We start from the raw sequence: 22,500 nt of genomic DNA on the forward strand, positions 1-22,500 counted from the left end.
TACCAACTGTCCACTTCTGAAAGTCACACCCAATAACCACTCGCACAATACAAAGACCTTTTTGACAACCAGCTGGGCAAGCTTTCCACAGAGTGCATTATTGCATAAACCGCAAAGACTTAAACACTGCCATCAAACGACCACACGAACCAATGCGGACGGTGGAACAGGTGGTAGCCACCCTGGGTAAAGCCACAATCTTCTCTGTCCTAGATCAAATAACTCATTTTGGCAAATGCCGCTAGACCATGCATCCTCCATGCTAACCACATTCGCGACACTTTCAGACGCTACCGAGTCTTACGAATGCCATTTTGCATCAATTCGGCCAGTGAGCCACCCTACGTACTATGGACCAACTTTTTACTGGCTATCCATGCGACATAATCGTGGACGACACCCTGATCACCGGGCGGAACGTTCAAGAACATGACTCAAACCCGAAACGCGTCCAGGATCTTGCCAGGGAGGTAAACCTCAAACTCTACCCCCTCAAGTGCAGGTTTCGAGTCGACGAAGTGACCTACGTGGGCCACGTATTCACAAACAACGGCCTCAGGCCAGACCCTTCTAAATTCATTGCCATCAATGAAGTGCCAACACACACGGACAGTTTTACAGCGATTTCCAGGCATGGTAATCTACCTGGGAAAATTCATCCGAAATCTCAGCGAGCCGTCATCCCCGCTAGGACAACTGACCCACAAGGACACGCACTGATCCTGGCACCAGTACCAACAGAGGGCATTTAAAACCCTCAAACAACTAATGTCTTGTGCCCTAACCCTCACACACTTCGATGTCGGGCTACCTGTCACCCTAACCTCTGATGCCTCCCAGTATGGACTGGGTGCCGCCTGCCTACAAGACGACATAAAGGGTCTCAGACTGGTCACCCATGCCTCCCGTACCATCACCGACACTGAACAGCGCTACGCTCAAATCGAGATGGAGATATTCGCGGTAGCTTTTGCCTGCAAGAAATTCAAGAACTTCATCTTTGGTGATCATGATTGAAACCGATCACCAACCCCTGGTCAGTATCCACAACAAACCAATCCACACGGCACCAAAGCGTTTACAACGCATGATGATGGAGCTAGCAGCAAACTAACCTACAAACGCGGTAAGGACATGTACTTAGCTGACCCTCTCACATGCTCCTTGCCCAACCTGCGAAAAACACCTGTCAGATGACGAGTATGAGTGGTATACGGTTAGGATGGTCTCCTGCCTTCCATCCGCGGAATTTGACATCCTAGTGGCACAAACCGCTGCAGTCGAAACGCTAGAATCGCTTGTCACTGTCATTCGTGGCGGCTGGCCAGACAAACATCAACAACTGCCGCCCCCTGTCCGCCCGTTCTACCCTGTCCTCGATGAACTGGTCATTCAAGATTGCATTATAATGAAAGGATATAAGGCAGTTATCCCGATGTCTCTTCACAACAAGGACTTTGATATTGTCCATGGGGGTCATCCCGCCGCAGATATAACCCTCCAACATGCCAAAGGAATGCTTTTCTGGCCTGACATGGCTGACTACATTCCCGCGAAAGTCACTGCCTGCCCGATTTGCAACAGCCTGACCCCGAACCTCCGGACTTACCCTGGTCCACAGTGGCGGCCGACATCTTTCAGTGGCACGGCAAACAATACCTGGATCTAGTCATTCATACTCAGGATGGTTCGAAATCGACCTGCTCAGTAGCCCGACTTCAGCCATGGTCATTCAAAAACTCATCGCCACTTCTCTGTCCACGGAGCACACCTCCTGCTATTCTCAGACAATGGAACTCGATTCTCCAGTCAGCTCCTCAATGATTTCGCAACACGCTGCGACTTTCACCACACAACCAGCAGCTCCGAGTAACGGCAGTCCAACGGCCTGGCCGAACACGCGGTAATAAATGCAAAGCAACTAGTTCACACAGGGCCGGCTCCGATGTCTATCTCCACCTAGTCAACCTACTCGACATCGTCCGCGACCCGTTCCTGGGATCTTCGGCCGATCGACTCACATCACGGCGAACCCGTTCCACGCTGCCTATGGCCAAGCAACTGTTAGAACCACAAGTTCGCGCACCGTGGGCGATCCAATCCCAGCTCCAACACCGCCGAGATACACAAAGAAAATACCATGATAAAATCAGCTCTCCGCTTCAACCGCTCAACAAAGAACAGGTTGCCCGTTTACAGTCACTCAAAGGCTATGCCCGCCTCGGGGTCATTCTGGAGGCAACCGCGGAGCCACGTTCATACCTGGTCATATTGTCAACGACATCTACCGACGCACCCGCCAACACCACCTTCCGGTTAAGGAACCGGCACATTCCCGTACATACACCGTCGGTTTTCCCCCTCGTTCCGAGAACGTCACTCCAGCGACTCCTCTACCGATGACAGCACCATCACTGCCTTCCCCTGTGCCCCCATCTCTGCTGTTGTCCACTCCTCCGTGTCCACCTGATGAGGGGCCGCTTTCTCACAGAAAGATAAGGCGCACGAGGGGAACAACCATACACAAGCAAGTCGTGTCTGCGAGCCAAACCCGCTGATTGGAAAGTTCACCGGCTATACTTGAACTGTGCATGATCCGCTTCGTTTTATGTGCTCACATAATGTAAACGCATGTACAAGTAAAATAAAATGCACACACGTTATACTGATATTATACAAGATATACCCCACTAACCACTCTTTGTATGCTTTATTTGTTTAAGAGGAAGGATGTAGATTAACCTTTATTAATCCGTGCCATTTATAATCTCCATTACACATATGTGCATGTCACCCATTACATGGTATTACGGTACTACACTAACGAAGGCAGCCAGCTGGCAGAAGCCATGCTGATTTTCATGAGCCCGGCTGTGCAGTTTAAATGCTCTGTATTTCTGAATGGAATAAAGACCAATGTTTCACTATGTATGTTGTAGTGGATCATTTACTAACAGTCGTTCAATGCTATTCTGCGATGTTACAGTGGAAGAAAACTAAAACAAGCTGCAGGCCGACACCTGCTCTCCATCTCCCGTCGCTGTATGTTTTCCCCCCATTTATTTGATCCCCTCTTACGATTTATTGATCTGACTGGCAAACAAAATGTGTCTGACTATCAGATTGACTAGCGAGGGAGTTGTGGAAAATGATAACATTAATACCGCCTCATATTTGCCCTTCTGGCACATTGGCTTTCAGCAGTCAGAGTATTAAGTGTAGAAGTTGGGAGGTCATGTCGCAGTTGAATAAGACGTTGGTGGGGCCACATTTAGAGTATTGTGTTCAGCTCTGGGCACCATATTATAGGAAATATGTAGTCAAACTTGAAAGGGTACAGAAAAGATTTATAAGACTGTGAAACCTCATTGGAACGCAGGAGAATTAGAATTGATATTATAGAGGTGTATGAAATCACGAGAAGAATATATTCCGTAGATGCGCTGAATCTCTTGCCCAGATTAGTTGAATCGAGGACCAGAGGTTTCAAGTGAAGGAGAAACGATTTCATAGGAATCTGAGGGATAACCTTTTCACACAAATGATGATGGGTGTATGGAACACGCTGTCAGAGGAGGTAGTTAAGACAGGGACAATCGCAATATTTATGAAACCGTTAGACAGGTACGTGGATAGGGCAGGCTTGTAGGAATATGGGCCAAACGCAGGCAGGTTGGACTAATGTATCTGGGAGATATTGGCCGAAGTGAGTAAGTTGGGCCGAGGCACCTGTTTCCATGCTGTATCATTCTACGGCTCTATATGAGTAAAAAAAAAACACAACCCATCCCTGTTCTGTGTAATTACTTGACTTCCTGTAACAGTGCTTCGTTCTGTTTTCTTAATAGTCCATAGGAAAATAGACATGGAAAGGGACGGATTTACAGCCAGCACAATGTGTTGGTTGTCACTAGAATTTTTCACAGTGGTTATTTTGTTTCAAGTTACTGTCAACGAATGGTGTCAAATCTATTGAAGGTGAGAACGAAGCTGAGAGGTTTCTAGCTACACACAAAAGTCATAAATGCTTTACTTCCTCAGGAGGCTGAATACATTCGGCATTTCTCCCATGCTCTACGCTTGCTTCGTGGAAATGAAACTACCGGGTTTTTCTTCGCAGCTGTTGTCAGGCAACTGGTTCATCCTACCAGGATCAGGTAGCACTGCTGAATTGCTATCTTTCTCATTGGTGACTTTCGGACTTTACTTGATAGGACTTTGCTGGGTGGACCTTGCACTAAATGTTATTCCCTTATCATGTATCTATACACAGTAAATGACTCGAATGTAATCATGTATAGTCTTTCTCCTGACTGGTTAGCGCGCAACAAAGGTGGGTTTACTCTATCTCTGCACACGTGACGATAAACAAAACTGAAACCCACACCCCATTGTTATCAGGCTTCTGAATTATCCTTGTTAGGGTGTTGTTTCTGTTTACCGATCCCTCTGGAACTGCTGCGTTATCATGTTGAGAACAACATTCTGCACCGTGTCGTCGCCCTTTACTCTGTCGGAAACGATCTCTGTCTATGAGTTGAACGATTTGTTGTCCAGAATCAATGTTTATCAGACTGAATAAACAGCCTTTGTTTGGTACAATTCATTTCAAGTCTCTCAAGGAAAACATGTTGAGTTTCAGGACTTTGGTTCGGTCTCATTTGGAGCATTGTGTGGTGTAATAGTTGGGCTATTTCAGGAAGGACATGGTGGTCTCAGAGATGGTGCTGAAGAGGTTTACCGGATGCTACCACAATTAGAGGGTATTACTTATAAGGGGATGTTGGACAAACTTGATTGTTGTTTCTGGGACGTCGGAGAATACGGAGAATACGGAGAGGCCTGATGGAAGCGTACAAAATTATGAGGGACATAGGTAAGACAGTCATATCCCTTTTCCCATGGTGAAATTGTCCAATAGTGCAGACCATTGGTTTACAGTCGAAGGAAAAAAACTAAAGAAGATGCGCGAGACACGTTTGTTTTTACATGGAGTGGCGGGTGCTTGCAACGCACCAACAGGGGGTGGTGCTGGAGGCAGATACGATGGTGGTTGTTTATAGATGTGTCGATAGGCAAGCCGAGGTTGCTGGGATCCAAGAGTCAACACTTCACATCCCTGGACTTACATATCTCTGAAGATATGTCCTAGGCCCAGCGCATCGATTCAGCTGCAACGAAAACTCTTCAAAGTCTCTACTTCCTCAGACGATTGAGGGGATTTGGTATGTCTGCAAATATTCTATCGACTGTCTGCCGGTGTCGGATGGACACCACACTGACAGGCTGTATCGTGGCCTTGTTCAGCAACTCGAATGCCCAGGAACGAATGAGGTTAGAAGGAGTGATAAACATTACCTGGTTCATCAAAGTTCCTGATCTCCCCATCATCAAAGGGATGATATTACCTCAAAAAGTAAGGTATTATCATCGAAGACCCACATCACCCTGTCCATGTTTTCATTTACAATGGGAGAGAAGGTTCAGGAGCTTGAAAACCGTGACTAACAGTTTGAGGAAATTCTTCTTCCCAGAAATTGTCAGCCCGTTGAACACTGCACGGCACTAACCTCAGCAACAATAAAACTCCGTCTGTGGGGTCCTTGGTCTTCTGGTTATATTTGCTCTTGTATTATGGTTATTAGTTATTTGAATATTTATGTGTGTGTAGAGCGTTTATTGGCCCGTTAAGCTGCTGCAAGATAGAAAAAAATAAATGTTCAGTTGCTGGTAGCATATGACAATTAAACACTTTTGCCTCATTTTCACTGTAACATAGCAGGTTGAGAGGAAATTTTGTTTAATTGCTCAATGTCATGAGGGTCTTGCGGAAAGTAAATACTCAGTCTTTTTCCTCCAGCGTGGCGGAATTTAAAAGTAGATGGTATCTGGTGAAGAGAGTGAAGGTGGTTATGGAGCACCTGAGGGGCAACCTTTTCACTCAGAGGGTATTCCACATCTGGAGTGCACTGCCAGAAGATGGCATGGACGCGAATGCAATCACGGCGTTCAAATGCCATTTGGTCAAGAAAATCGACGGGAAGGGTTAAGGGGGAATATGTGTCTAATGCAGGCAAATAGGACCGGCGCTAAATGCAACTTGGCCGGCATGGACAAGGTGGGCCAGTAGGTCAGTATCCAAGCGGTGTAGCTCTATGACTCTGACTCTGTGCACTTACTATGAAGCTTCCCCTCCATGCGGGGCATGCCTACATCTCTCTACTACCATCGGACAGGAGGAACAGGAACTCACACCAACATGTTCTGGAACAGCTTCCCGTCTACCACTAGCAGGTTCTTGAACCAACCTGCAAAATCCTAATCCTATCTCGCCAAAATAAATAGTTGGTCCAGCTCTTGCCCTTCGCTGTACGCTTCCTTTTCTACTTGTGTTTCATACAAATGTCTTTTTTTTTTGCAGCCTTCTTTCTTTTAGACAATGAATGCATAATTTCTGTAGGTGTAGGAAGGAACTGCATATGGTGGTTTACATTGAAGATTGACATAGAAGATAGACACAATATACTAGAATACCTCAGCAGGCCAGGCGGCATTAGGCTGTGGGCAGATGAGCTTTTTTTGTGCAGTTTCGCGACCCAACTCACAGAACTACATGAAATTCTCACGTTGTGTCAAAAATATAATATACATCATCCCTGAAACGCGTCAAGAACAAAACGTGCACATTTTTATTAAATTAGAGAAAAAACGGAAAATATTCGGGTATTTTTAGTCCAATCAAAGCACGTTTAACATTGAGACGGACACCAGTTGGCCAATCACGCGCTTTGTTTCAGGCTAGCTAGGCAGGGAGCACACATCATGGCTGAGAGTACGTCACTGATGCCTGTTTTACTGGAGATTCCGATGAAGGTTCTTTGTTGTTCTGTGGAAACATGTCGTGGAAACTTGCAGCAGGGTAATTGAATTTTGTGAGAAAAGCATTAAGAAGTCTGAAGAATGTGCAGCTAAGTGGATAGAAGTGGAACAAAGCCTTGAAAGCAAAGTCGCTGCTGAGGTGCTGCAACGCAAAGAGGACAGCCGGGAATCAACTCTAACGGAAAGGTAAGATCTAAAGTCTGAATTCATGAAATTTAATCTGTATAGACTTTAATTAATTTAATTGCACCCTTTTATAATGTGAAAAATGAGATTTGGAGGCTGTACACCATTCATTCAATCATTCATTCATTCATTCATTCATTCATTCATTCATTCAATCATCCATTCATTCATACATTCATTCATTCATTCATACATTCATACATACATTCATACATTCATGAAGTCGAGGGCCTAAACTACGTGTATCCATAACATAGTAAATTAAACATTTTCACTAATGCTAGCTTGTTTCAGTCTTTAACATCTAATCTCGGAGCTGCCTGCGATCACTTACCGAGTAAAAGTGCTCCGACCGCGGGCCTAAGTACTTAAGATAAGAAGCGGCCGATTCGCGAACGCGGAGCCGCGGAGTGTGTTTAGATCATCTCCGCTGGGAGAGGGTAGGGGGGGGGGGGGGGGGGGGGGGGGGGGGGAGGTTGTACATAGTGCCGTCCGTAGCGGCCATTTCCAGGTCCCGACCACGGGAGAACGAAGGAACATTGACTGCAATTTATAGGCTTCCATCGGAGTGAGAAACGGTCAGAAATGGCTGATGTTTATATAGAAATGAATTGGTGTATGTGAACTTGAACTTAAACTAATTTATCTATGGTAGTAACATTGTTATTCTCATTAGTATTAAGAAGAGGTTGACATTTTATGAATTGAAGTCCATGCAGACTTATTGACTATGCGATGTTTTTTTGTAGCCTCTGCCTGACCCTCCACTTGAACTTGAACTAACTTATCAATGGATTTATCAAAACTTATCAAAAGACTTGGGATCTGATGAAGAATATTCAGATGAAGATCAGATGTAATGTAAACAAATCAATTGGGGAAATAAATGATTATATAAAATTTTATTTTAATGTCGATCGTTTCACTGTTTATTTGGTCAAATTATTTAAACAATGAGTGAATTACATATGATAATGGCGTGCTGGTGAATGACAATGCAACAGTCCACCCAGCCATCCGCACATACATACATACATACAAACATACATACATATATACACACATCCACACACACATCCATCCGGATGCACACTTCCATGCATGCACAAACACACATACATCGGCACGCACACACATCCACACATCCATCCGCAAGTAGACATACCTGTACACATCCATGCACACACATACATCCACACACACATCCACACATACATGCACACATCCATCCCTTCACACATACATACATACATCCACACATACATACACACATCCACACATACTCGTTTGACTGAAGGACGGTATTCCCCTTACCGGACTATCTCCCCCCACATAAAGACATTAAAAAACCCACAACAAACGCACTTCAACATACAAAAAAAACAAAAAGATACCGGACTGAAGGTGGAGGCAACTAGCACCAGCGCCACCGGAAATGTCTGTGTGGAACTGTGCTAATTGTGAGCTGTGTTTATTTTGCTGTTATGACTGCAAGGAACAACATTTCGTTCATACCTTCGTTTGTTTGAATGACAATAAAGGCATTCTAATTCTAATTCTACTGACGATAATATGTTTTAATCTACAATTTTAGAGGGAGAAGCTAAATCGGAGGTGTCTATGTTAGATGATCAAAGGGGGCTATGGAGCCATGAGGGAGGAACTAGCCAAAGTTGACCCTAGCAGGGATGACAGTGGAATAGCAATGGCAGGGATTTCTGGGAATAATACAGAAGGTGCGGGATCAGTTCATTCCAAAGAGGAAGAAACATTCCAACGGGAATAAGGGGCGACCGTGGCTGACAAGGGAAGCCAGGGACAGTATAAAAACAAAATACTAATTAAAACGTAGCAAAGATGAGCGGGTAGCAAGAGGATTGGGTCATATTTAGAGAGCAACAGAAGATAACTAAAAAGGCAATACGGGCAGAAAAGATGAGGTACGAAGGTAAGCTAGCCAAGAATATAAAGGTGGATAGTAAAAGCTTATTTACGTATGTGAAGAGGAAAAACATAATTAAGACCAAAGTTAAACCCTTGAAGACTGAAAAAGATAAATTTATTATGTGGAACAAGGATATGGCAGAATAGTTGAACAGCTACTTTGGATCGATCTTCACTAAGGAAGGCACAAACAATCTTCCTAATTTACTAGTGGCCAGAGGATCTGAGGTGACGGAGGAACTGAAGGAAATCCACAATAGTCAGGAAATGGTGTTGAGTAGACTGACGGGACAAAAGGCTGATAACTCCCCAGGGCCTGATGGTCTACATCCCATGGTGCGTCAGGAAGTGGCTCTAGAAATCGTGGGTGTATAGGTGATCATTTTCCAATGTTCTATGCATTTAGGATAAGTTCCTGTAGATTGGCGGGTAGCTAATGTTATCCGGCTTTTAAAGGAGGGCGGGAGAGAGAAAACAGGGAATTATATACCAGTTAGCCGGACATCGGTAGTGTGGAAGGTGCTGGAGTTAATAATAAAAGATGAAATATCGGCAAATTTGGATAACATTTTCGGTCCGAGTAAGTTTGGATTTACGAAGGGGAAATCATACTTGACTAATCTCCTGGAATTCTTTGAGGATGTAACTGGGAAAATGGACAAGGGAGAGCCCGTGGATGTAGTGTACCTGGACTTTCAGAAAACATTTGATAAGGTGATTAGGAGATTAATGTGCAAAATTAGGGCACATGGTTCTGGGGGTAGAGTGCTGACATGGATTGAAAATTGTTTGGCGGACAGGAAACAAAGAGTAGGGATTAACGGGTCCCTTTCTGAATGGCAGACAGTGACTAGTGGGGTACCGCAAGGCTCGGTGCTGGGACCGCAGCTATTTACAAGACACATCAATGATTTAGATGAAGGGATTCAAAGTAACATGAGCAAATTTGCAGATGACACGAAGCTCGGTGGCAAGTGTGAACTGTGAGGATGAAGCTATGAGAATTCAGGGTGACTTGGATACGTTGGGTGAGTGGGCAGATGCATGGCAGATGCAGTTTAATGCGGATAAATGTGTGATTATCCAATTTGATAGAAAAAAAACAGGAAGGCAGATTATTATCTAAATTCGGTCAAATTGGGAAAGTGGGGAGGCACATCGAGATCTGGGGGTCCTTGTTCATCAGTCTATGGAAGTAAGCATGCAGGTGTGAAGAACTTACTGTAAAAACCACCAAGGACGCCAGTAAAATAATAAACAAGAAGTGAATATCACCAGCCACCAAGATCCAGCAAACCCTGAGCCAAACACCACCAAAATAGGAAGTGAAGAAAGCGAATGGCATGTTGACCTTCAAAACAAGAATGGTTGAGTATAGGAGCAAAGAGGTCCTTCTGCTGTTGCACAGGGCCCTACTGAGGCCACACCTGGCGTATTGTGTGCAGTTTTGGTCCCCCTAATTGAAGGAATGACATTCTTACTATAGAGGAAGTGCAGTGTAGGTTCACAAGCTTAATTCCCGGGATGGCGGGACTGCCATATGCTGAGAGAATGGAGCAGCTGGGCTTGTACATTCTGGATTTAGAAAGATGAGAGTGGATCTCATTGAAACATATACGATTATTAAGGGTTTGGTCTCGCTAGAGGCAGGAAACGTGTTCCCGATGTTGTGGGAGTCCAGAACCAGGGGCCACAGTATAGGAATAAGGGGGTAAACCATTTAGAAACTTTTTCCACACAGAGAGTTGGGAGTCTGTGGAATTCAATGCTTCAGAGGGCGGTGGTGGCCCGTTCTCTGGCTATATTCAAGAGAGAGCTAGATAGGGCTCTTAAAAATAGCGCAGGGGATATGAGGAGAAGGCAGGAACGGGGTACTGAATGCGGATTATCAGCCATGATCACATTGAAATGCGGTGCTGGCTCGAAGTTATGAATGGCCTATTCATGCACATAGTGTCTATTGTGTATATAATTCCCTGTTATCTCTCTCCCGCCTTTCTTAAAACGTGGGATTACATCAGCTACCCTCCAATCCACAGGAACTGATCCTGAATCTATAGAACACCAATGCGTCCCCGATTTGTAGAACCAATTTCGTACCCTTGGATGCAGACCATCAGGCCTGTGCATTTATCAGCCTTCAGTCCCATCAGTCCCAACACAATTTCCTGCATACTGTGGATTTCCTTCAGTTCTCCCGTCATCTCAGATCCTCTGGCCACAAGTACATCTGGAAGATTGTCTGTGTCCTCCTTAGTGAAGACGGATCCAAAGTAACCGTTTAACGCGGAAATTGATAACAGATTGGAAGAAGGTGTTGTGAGTCTGGTGTTACGAGCTTTTAAGCATTTGTATATTCTGCGCGACGGTAGCAGGGAAAGACTAAGCTGTTGGAAGGTTCCGAATTATAGTATCTGCATCTCCCCAGTACGGTGAAATATAGATTGTCAATGTTGGGGATTCGGGTCTGTGCGATATATAGTTGACGATATTCTCACTGCTCTGCAAACTCTTGCGGTAAGTGGTGGTGCTGTTCCTCAACTAATATGTGTTGCAGCTCGCTTGTGTGGAATACATTTTCTGTCAATGACATGTGAAGTGCTTGACCGATTGGTGTTGCGTCCACTGCTGTTTGTTTTCCTTATCACCGACAAGTACATAGTTTCATTAAAGTGATGCCGCAAATAGATACACTGGTTAAAAAGTATTTTGATGCATCGGCGATTATTTAGGGAGTTGTGTACAGAAGTGCAACCTTACGATGCAGTTGTACAAGACATTGAAGGACCGCACTTGTTGTATTTTGTGCAGTATTGGACGCCCAGTTGAGTAAAGTTGCCGTGAAGGTGAAAAGAGCGCAGACAAGATTTGCGAAGATGTTTTCGGGACTGAAAGGTCCGAGCCCGGGGATGAGCGCCAGGTGTTTAATCCATGAAGTGCAGGAGGTTGATGGGCAATCTTATTAAATTATGAGGGAAATAGTTATGGTGAAAGTATGAAATCTTTTTCCCAGGGTGGCGGAATCAAATACTGCAGGGTATCAATTTAAAGAGATAGTGGCAAGATTTAAGAGAATTTGAGGTGCAACGTTTTAATGAGTGGTGGGCATGTGGAATGAGCTGCCAGAAGAAGTATTTGAGAGAGGGACACATACCGCATTAAAACGACATTAGGATAGATACACAGACATGAATGGTTTAGATGGATACGTGTGAAACAAAAGAGACCAGATTATTTGAGGCATCTTGATCGGAACGGACGAGTTGGATGGATGATGTGATGGTGTTTGAAACAATCGCTGCATTGCGGGAACAATCACATCCCACTTTTTCTCCAATCAGCGTGATCCGATTTTCCGAGTTTCTAACTTCACTGTCAGAGCGAAACATAGTCTGGTCCTGCGGGTGCTCTCCACGGGTGTCGTCATCTGTTCACCCGGTTCAATGGATGCCTATTTATAACTGATGTCATTGCCACGTCCCAGTGGAGACTCGTGGCTGTATAAAAACACTAGAGAAGTGTCAACGGAAACTTTGCTGGAGGTTTAACCTGCCACATAACAGTTTACATCTGTTACTGCAGAAATGCCGAGCACATACCGCGATGTCGAGAAAATACTGTACGTAATAATTGCGTGCATTGGAGTTCCAGGTAAGTGGTGGAATATTATGTTTCAGAAATTATTACGACCAAGGTAAATGACAAAGCAATAAACCAGTTTTTTGAAAGGCAAGGGGCTGGAACAACTATACATCAGTGATGGGAATTGTTAGTGCAAGGAAAGCACGGCGCTCAAGCCAATTGGCACGTTAAAAGACAGCTCGAGAGATTGTGCGATTGAAACTGTCCAGGACTCTAAAACGTGATGCACAGCCAGACTTGGTAAAATGCCTAAAGAAGCACTCGATCAGGTAGTTATGGAATTATTCGATACTTTTTTTTAACATCCGTCAACAATCTATAAACGATGTTAGAGTTCCTGCAATTTGGGGAGTGGCTGCATACTGGTTATGATAAAAAAAAAAAAACAATATGAAGGTAAATGCCGGAGTAACTTGTCTAAAGTCATGAGTGGGTGATCATATTTAGTCTGGTTGTCGGTCTGTTATTCTGCACGGGTCTGTGCTGGGTGCGCGATCATGTCTGATATATTGTAAAGGGATTGGGCATAAACATAGATGGGTTGGTTCGTGAGATTGAAGAGACGTCGTGATTGCTCGAGGTTCCCATGATGATGAATGTTATCGAAATAAATAGCGCGATACTGATTAACTGCAGACATGAACGGAGACCGGGTAGTTGTGGATTCATGCGAGGGAGACAGGAAGCAAAGAGTAGGAGTAAACGGGCCATTTTCAGAATGGCAGGCAGTGACTAGTGGGGTACCGCAAGGCTCAGTGCTGGGACCCCAGCTATTTACAATATATATTAATGATCTGGATGAGGGAATTGAATGCAACATCTCCAAGTTTGCGGATGGCACGAAGCTGGGGGGCAGTGTTAGCTGTGAGGAGGATGCTAGGAGGCTGCAATGTGACTTGGATAGGTTGGGTGAGTGGGCAAATGCATGGCAGATGCAGTAAAATGTGGATAAATGTGAGGTGCCATGACACCCAGGTCTCGTTGCATCTCCCCTTTTCCTAATCGGCCACCATTCAGATAAAAGTCTACTTTTCTGTTTTTGCCACCAAAGTGGATAACCTCACTTTTATCCTGTACTCGGCTTGTACACGCTAGAGTTTAGAAGATTGAGGGGGGATCTTAAAAAAACTTACAAAACTCTTAAGGGGATGGACAGGCTAAATGCAGGAAGATAATTCCCGATGCTGCGGAAGTCCAGAACTAAGGATCACAGTTTAAGGATAAGAGGGAAATCTTTTAGGACCGAGATGAGAAAATCATTTTTTACACAGAGAGTGGTGAATCTGTTGCCTGATAACAGCTGGGAAGAAACTGTCCCTGAATCAGGAGGCGTATGGTTTAGTTTATTGTATCAGGAGGCGTATGTTTTCACATTTTGTTCCTCTTGCCCGATGGGAGAGGGGAGAGAAGGGGGTGACTGGGGGTGAAACCCCGTCTCGATTCTGCTGGCGGCCCTTCCGAGGCAGCGGGAAGCGGGGGTATTATAAGAGAGGTTGGTTTGTGTGTTGGTCGACTGCGTCCTTAATTCTCTGCAGTGTCTTGCTGTGTTGGATGGAGCTGTTTCCAAACCATGCCGTGATGCATCCCGAAAAACTATTGTACGCAACTCCGGATAAGGCGGGAGGTGTTGGGGACATGTCGACCTTCATCATAAGCCTTATAAGGAAGTGGAGGCGTTGATGTGCTCTCTTGGCCATTACGTCGATAAAGCTAGTCAATTTAACGGTCTTCCACGAATTTGTAAAGTAATTTGGATTCGTACTTGATCGTTCAGTCGTGGGTGAATAACGAGTAAAGAATGCGGCTACGTTTGCATCCTTGCGGAATATTAATGATTATCATAGATGATGATTTGCCCCCTATTTTCACTGATTGTGGTCTGTTGCTCAGGAAATCGAGGATCCAGTTGGGGAGGCGGTGACAACGTGGGGAACACAGTTAGGATACATCGGTTACAATCTCCATTGATTATTTTGTACGAGGGAACCAAAGTAAATTTCAGTCACTGACGATGCTAATGAAATTGCGAATTGTAAGGGATACGGATGGAGTAAATGTGATCACAGGCTGATCCCTGTAACAATGCTAAACGTGACGTTATCCATTTTAGGAAAGGAAAATAAAATTCAGAAAATTATTTATGTTGTGATATTGCAGCAGTTTCTGCAAACAATGATTCATACGCAGCAATTATCTTCACAAGAAAATTAAATGCTGGCCATCACTGTAAGTATTGTTGATTACAGCAGAGGAGAAATGTTGCTGCAAATATTTGCGTCCTTAGCACGAAAATACTTGAGCACTTAAAACACTTACATCGCTAAGTCTGAGTTCATTCATCCGTGTTATGAGTATCTAAAGGTGTCTTTAATTGTGCAATGTGTGAGATGGTTGCAGCTAGAATGATGGAGAATGGTTAACTTGGTATATTACAAACCAACGGCTACAGTTTGGATGTGGAATGATACTTTGAAGACTACCTTGAGAAAAGATTTGCCATTCAGTGAGTAATGACCCCGTGAAATTCGCTCTACATCGGCAGTGAAAGCCAGGGCATTCCGGAATCAGGGCCCAAGGGCGATTCATGCGCTTTATGTTGATGCTTCCACCAGTCTGTGAGCGTTGATACGTTTGGGTCAATATCCAATCGGCGGCCGTTATCCATTTAGGAATATTATTTGAAAAATTCTATCTCGTGAATAACAACAACTCTAATAATACTGCCAATGCAAATTGGTCTCTGGGCAGTAGAGACCAATGACGTGACCGGACACACCAGTGCGGTCTTTAACTGCTGCCTGAACCTAGACTGAGTCACCGCGTAAATAAAAGTGATCGTACAGCAGTTGCGGATGCTCAACTAAACTCCAAACAGACCAAAGATCTTTTCAGATTCCGTGTACACAAATGCCGTTTTATTAATCTGACCATAGATGAATTGTGCCCCTCCTCCCCCCCTCCCCCTTTACCCTGCTCTCCAATGATGTAATAATCTGCTAAGTTTTCATACACTGGGAATATAGTTAAATCTGCATGTTTAAAAACATTGAACGCTGCGACACATTGTGGAAGTGTGGAAGCAGTTCGCTCGCGCCATCACTGTCGCGGATACATGGTTGGATCCGTGATTGTGAAGTTTTCATTTGGGAAAATACTAAATGATACTGTAATCATACCGATTGAATATGTATGCATTGATCCCCAGTTTCCGTTCTCTTCTTTTTCTGCAGTGAATTTCGTGGCGATTGTGATCCTTTCCCGTGGGAAGTGCGGCCTCTCCACCTGCATCACTCGCTACCTGGTGGCCATGGCTGCAGCGGATCTGCTAGTTATTATTACTGATGTCATCTGTTATCGCATCAATCGTTATCTTTTCCCGGTGAATTTCCTGGACATCACGCCCGTGTGTTGTAGTGTTAACGTATTGGCTCGTACAGCCAAAAACTGTTCTGTCTGGTTCACGGTCATGTTCACTTTTGATCGATTTGTCGCCATTTGTTGTCAAAAGCTGAAAACAAAATATTGCACCGGAAAAACAGCGGCTTTGGTTCTTCCAACAATTGGCGTTCTGCTCTTTCTGAAAAACGTCCCTTTCTATTTCGCGTATAACCCAAAGCAAATCATCGACAATGTGCCATTCTTCTGTCAGGGGAAGAGTAGTTATTACACTCACCCCGGGTGGATAGGATTTGACACGATCCATAAGGTCGTGACTCCGTTGCTCCCATTCACCATAATCCTATTGCTCAACACTCTGACAGTCCGGAACATATTGGTGGCCAGTCGGGCCCGAAAGCGGTTGAGGGGTCAGAGCAATGGGGAAAACCGAAGTGACCCAGAGATGCAGAGCAGGAAGAGGTCAGTGATTTTACTCTTCACCCTCTCCGGAAGCTTCATCCTCCTGTGGCTAGTGCATGTGGTACAATTCATCTATGATCAGATTAATAAAACGGCGTTTGTGTACACGGAATCTGAAAGGATCTTTGGTCTGTTTGGAGTTTGGTTGAGCATCCTCAACTGCTGTACGAACACTTTTATTTACGCGGTGACTCAGTCTAAGTTCAGGCAGCAGTTAAAGGCCGCACTGGTGTGTCCGGTCACGTCATTGGTTCAGTTGATGAGGAAACCCACACACTGAGCACAGCCCAAATAGTGGTTTAGAAGTTCATAAGCCATGGGGGCATTATTAGACGATTCGGCCCATCGAGTTTGCTTCGCCATTTGATCAAAACTGATTTATTCCCGTCCCCAACTCCCACCCCCCTTAACCTCGAGTTCTGCACAGACCATATACTGGGAAACTGACATTGTCGATTTACTCTTTATATGCCTTTCACAAATGTACGTACCTTGGGTCATTCACCGCTCTGCTTTGCTGGTCTAGGAAAACATTTCAAACCTATTAAACATATCATCATAACTCGGCCCTCATGTCTTGGCGATATTCATGATATACCTTGGCAGCCTGCCTAGCCACTCCAGAGTGACCTTCCCTACGTCATGTACTCATGAACAATGATGTCCCAAATGTTATGGTCATGCTTTGGTCGATCGCCAATGGCACCATTTACCTCCTGTGGAAGAACATCATTTAGAGGGAAAGTAATGGAAATGGAAAACGGAGACTTCGCAGATTTGCTTCCAGATTTTATTGCATATCATGCAGAAATGGCTGCAACAAAATGCTCACCAGCTCTCTGATTTAGCAGCAGAATTAGCCGGCAGGTATACTGTGCTGTACATAACTTTTGTTTTTAGTTAGATACAGCTTTTCGAAAAATATACTATTCATAACCATATAACCATGTAACAATTACAGCACGAAAACATGCTGTATCTACTACGCGGGTTCCAATTATTTCATTAGTCATAACATACTCTTTGTTTATGTCAATCTTATTTACAAAACTGATGGTTACTACAAGTTAAACACATAACAAGGGCAACTTGACATTATTCTATCTCACCTTTCAGGCTCCCGCGCCACCATCCCCTCTCCAAGCCAATCATAGGAGATGCGTGAATTGTGGAGGGAGCAGTCCCTGGGTAAGGCGGAAAGGGGTGGAGATGAGAAGATGTGATTAGTGGTGCATCCCTCAGGATGTGACGGGAATGTCAGAGGATAATGTGTGGGATGCGAGTCTGGTGGGGTGACAAGTGAGGATCAGGGGAACTGGCCTTGTTGCGACCGGACGAACAGAAAGCAAGAGCAGAACAACGGGACGTTGCGGGGTGAGGCTCTCCTCTATGAGAGAAGAGGAAAACTCACGTTCCTTGAATAAGTAAATGTCACCCATCCGAGTATGGGGTACGTCCCCTCCTCCACACCGATGTGCAGTCTAAAGAATCATCTCCAGTCCTTTCCGCTTTCCGCAGAGGCCGTTCCCTGCTCAACTCCCTGGTCCCATCTCCATCCCTTTCTGCAGAGAACGTTCTCTCCGCAACTTCCCGGTTAACTCGACGCTACCCACTCAAACCTCCCCCTTCCCAGTTACAGGAGATGCAACATCAATTCCAATGACCCCCCCACCCCACCCCCCCCCCCCCCCCCCACCCACCCATCCCCACCGACCCACCCATCCCCACCTCGATTCCGTCCAAGGACACCGACAGTGTTTTCAGGTGCGGCAGAGGTTCACTTGATCTACTGTATCCGTCACCCATTCCTCTCCAGAGACGCTGTCTGTCCCACTGAGTTACTCCACTTTGTTGTGCCAATCTCCCTCTCCCCTGGCATCAAGCTGAACAAGAGACTCGACCCGAAACGTCACCAATTCCTTCTCTCCAGAGATGCAGCCTGTCCTGCTGAGTTACTCCAGCTTTTATTCTTAATTGTCTACTGTATATCGTGTTGTTACTAGCGAACAAAGCAACAAGGCGAATTATTTGTATGTATACACACTTGTCTATTAAAATGTATTCAATTCATTCAATTCAATTCATTTTGTGTCTACCTCCGCGGGTGCAACGGGCGAGTCTCAGCCGGGAGAACAGTCTTGCTGATCGCCGTCACTCTTTAGCCGGCAGATTCCCTGGGTCCTGCGGTACTCCGCTGCTGCACATTGTCACTACCTGCTCCCGCCTTGTTGCTCCGGAGTTTACAGCAGCCGTTAGGTCGCCAAGTGTGAAACCCGGTAGACGGATGTGTTGCACTTGAAGTGAACTTGTGAAGGCACCGGATAAGTTCCGCAAAGAGTCAACGTGATCTGCTGGCCCTTCAACACTGAAGGAATCTGATATTCAGTTAATCGCATTGACGGGGTTGGGAAATTAATGGGATCTGGGGATTGGACAAAATAAACAGCCGGGTGTGGGTGAATCCTCGGCTGCAGCTCAGTGGGTGCCCGCTGCTTTTACATTGAAGTGTGATCGGAAGATCGGCCCGAATGAATGTGGGAAAGACACAGAGCAAGATAAACAGAATATTCAGCAACAGGGCTGCTGGGTCGGGATAATTTAAATAATTTAAAATTCATTGTGAAAACCCCTGGAACGGTGTATCCGAGCGGGACAGGCAGCACAGTCATAACAACGGGATGGGGGCAGAGAGTAAGAAATAAAGAAAGTAAGATGGATAAAAAATGGAAGATAGAATAAAATAGAATGTCTTTTATTGTCATTCAAACAGACAAGGTTTGAACGAACTTTCAGGTTTTGCATTTCCTGCTGATTCAAGTGGGTACGCGAGAAAATGAAGCAAAGTTTGCAAAAAGGTACACATACGCTAACAATGTTTCTGTCAGAGCAAAGTGGCGCAGCGGAAGCGTGCTGGGCCCATAACCTAGAGGTCGAAGGATCGAAACCATCCTCTATCAATGGATACTTTTGAGAAAATACAGTCCGTGCACACGCGTGCACAACAAATATTTCGTTTCATTCGGGGAAATTCCTATTTCAACAAACGCTTCGCTTCATTGCATCATTTATGAGTTTTATTGGAGAATCCGTGAGGGACGTCATGGTCCCCGTTGTGCTCGGCCGTTGACCAATTAATTCATAATATTCTCTGCTGCATGAAGCTGCGTTCTGGTCATAAGTGATATGAGTAGAATCAGGCCATTCGGCCCATCAATTCTACTCCGCCATTCAATCACGGCTGATCTATCTCTCCCTCCTAATCCCATTCTCCTGATTTCTCCTCATAACATCTCCCCATGGTATAGAACAGGAAATGGTGGAGCCAATGGTTCAGCTCCTGTGTTCTTCATTGCAACTTTGATACAGAGATAAACACGTTCATGTTAAGTATCAGAGAGAGTGGGGGAGCGGGGAATGGGTAGAACAAGGGGGATATCTCTGATAATCACTGAAGGGTAGTAGTCTACGGGGCAGGTGGTGGGAAATGGGATGCGAGTAGATGAGCAATATCTGGTCGGCGTGGAAATAGTGGGCCGAAGGGTTTTTGTTCGGAAGGAAGTCTATGTCGGAGTGGAGGGAGAGTGAGGAGAGAGAGTCCACGGTGAAATAGACAGGTATCTGACGGCACTGGGTGTAAGGAAGAACTATAGACGCTGGTTTAAACCGATGATAGACACAACAAGCTGCAATAACTCAGTGGTACAGGCAGTATCTCTGGACAGAAGGAATGGGCGACCTTCCTACAGCTTCCCCATTCAGTCACCCATTCCTTCTCTCCAGAGATGCTGCCTGTGCCGCTGAGTTACTCCAGCTTTTTGTGTCTATCTTCGGTACTCGGTGTAAACCAGACGGAAGGCAGGCCACACTATTCCATCGGCGAGTGGGGAACGGAACCGTCTCCAGTGCAGTGTGACTCTGTGACTCGAGCACGGTCCCGCTGCTGCTTGTGATAGCAAATACAGAATACGACTCGCAGTTCCGGTTACATGCGTTTAGAAAATGAAAGCGCTTCTTTATCAAATAATTCAACACGAGCATGTACTTGAATAAGTGACCGTATCGCGGAAGAAGCCGAGAGCACACAAGTCAAACAGTGAGAAGTGAATGTCTGAAAGTTGCAGGTTTTTGGTCAAAGAAATTCTAAGGCTATTAACATGAAATTCTGCAGCGTTATGTAACTAACCGACAAACAACACTTTTCCCCACTTTCCTTTTCGACGCGCATCCACTTCTTCTTCTCCTTTTCCTTCGCCCTCCCCTTCCACCTACATATATTATGCTGCTTCACAATTAAAAACATATGGTGGTTCCTCGTTAGTATAGTGGTTAGTATCCCCGCCTGTCACGCGGGAGACCGGGGTTCAATTCCCCGACGGGGAGAACATTTTCGTGGTTCTAAATTTAACTGGAATTCCAAGGCGCACATCTCTGTTTATCAATGGTGACAGCTTCAAATATGCTTTTGCTGAATTAATCGGTTTATTGAATATTCCGAATTAACATAATACATGAGAACCAGGCCCTTCGGCCCACAATATCAGTGTCTAACAAAATGCCAAATTAATGTAATCTACTCTGAAGAAGGGTGTCAACCCGAAACGTCACCCATTCATTCTCTCCAGCGATGCTGCCTGTCCCGCTGTGTTACTTCAGCTTTTTGTGTCTATCATCTTTACTCATCTTTAATCGAATCTACTTGCCTAACTATGATCTCTACTCCCCCCACCCCCCCCCCCCCATTCCAATTTCATGCAGTGCATATTTGAAATATTCTTAAATGCCACTATCGTATCTGCTTCCACCATAAGTCCCAGCAGCGCATTCCAGGCACCCACCTCTCTCCATCCCACACATCTCCTTTAAATTTTACCGCTCTCACGTTAAATCTATGGCCTCAAGTGATTGAGATTTCCATCCTGGGATAAAGATTTTCAGTGTTTACCCTGTCTATATCTCTGAAAACTGTATATACCTCTGGTCTCAATTTCTGATGAACCAGAGAAAACAATTCCAGCCTGTCAAGCCTCACTTTGTAGCTACTGGGCCCTTTGTAGCTACTGGGCCCTTTCCCAGGCGGGGTTTTCGAGGTTTTCATTCTGTTAAACCTCTTCTGCACCCTCCCCGAAGCCTCCACACCCTTCCTGTAATAGGAAGAACAGAATTGAATGCAAGACTCCAAATGCAGATTGACAAAAGTCAGAGAAAGCTGCATCGTGACGTCCTGGCTTGGAGAACCGCGCGGCCCCTCTGACACTGATACACTTGTGGGAAGTGACCCCCGGGGGTAAATTTGTTGATTCTAGAACTTCAAATAATAATGTTAAAAAAAGTAAAAAAAACAGTTTAAAATTTCCCCTTTGTCGGTTGCTTTATTGTGGTAGAAGTTTAAACTCAATTATTGAACAAATCAGGGTGAGGGTAATTTTACTTACGAAACGTTGACAGGGGTAAACTGGACGAAAAACGTTGGGAACCCCTGCTCTAATAATGAAACATCTTAAATAAATCTAAAGTAATTCCTAAGAACACAGCAAGTATGATAGTTGATGTCTCTAATTTCAGGTAACCCTTGCATTCCCTCTCTCCCCCCGTCCCTCCCCCACCCCAGTCGTTTTGATAGTTTCACTGTTCTTATCCATTCATTTTTACCTCTTCTTCTGCCAACAATGGACCATTGTGGGCTCTTTGGTTCATTAGAATAATCTCTGCTTTGTCCCGTAACTTTTCATACCTCTAGTTACCCTCGTCCCTGAACATCAGTCTGAAGAACGGTCTCGATCCCAAACGTCGCCTATTTATTTTCTCCAGAGATGCTGGCTGACGCGCTGAGTTACTCCAGCATTTTGTGTCTCTCTTCGGTGTAAACCAGCATCTGCAGTTCCATCCTACACACAATAATTGCTGCTATCTATCTCAGCACCCCGGCTTTCAAATATCTGTCTGTCACGTTCACCACGGACCCCTTCTACATCTGGTGATTCCTTCCCAGCG

The 22,500-nt window shown here is 45.0% G+C and overlaps 1 non-coding gene across 1 annotated transcript; it reads left to right on the forward strand.

Annotated features, from left to right (window-relative positions):
- The first annotated feature begins 20,817 nt into the window (after positions 1–20,817).
- Positions 20,818–20,889, forward strand: trnad-guc (transfer RNA aspartic acid (anticodon GUC)). Its single transcript has one exon. It is a non-coding gene; the product is annotated as a tRNA-Asp (tRNA).
- The last annotated feature ends 1,611 nt before the right edge of the window (positions 20,890–22,500 follow it).

Source organism: Leucoraja erinacea, chromosome 34 (genome assembly GCF_028641065.1).
Source record: "Leucoraja erinacea ecotype New England chromosome 34, Leri_hhj_1, whole genome shotgun sequence".
Classification (NCBI taxonomy): domain Eukaryota; kingdom Metazoa; phylum Chordata; class Chondrichthyes; order Rajiformes; family Rajidae; genus Leucoraja; species Leucoraja erinaceus.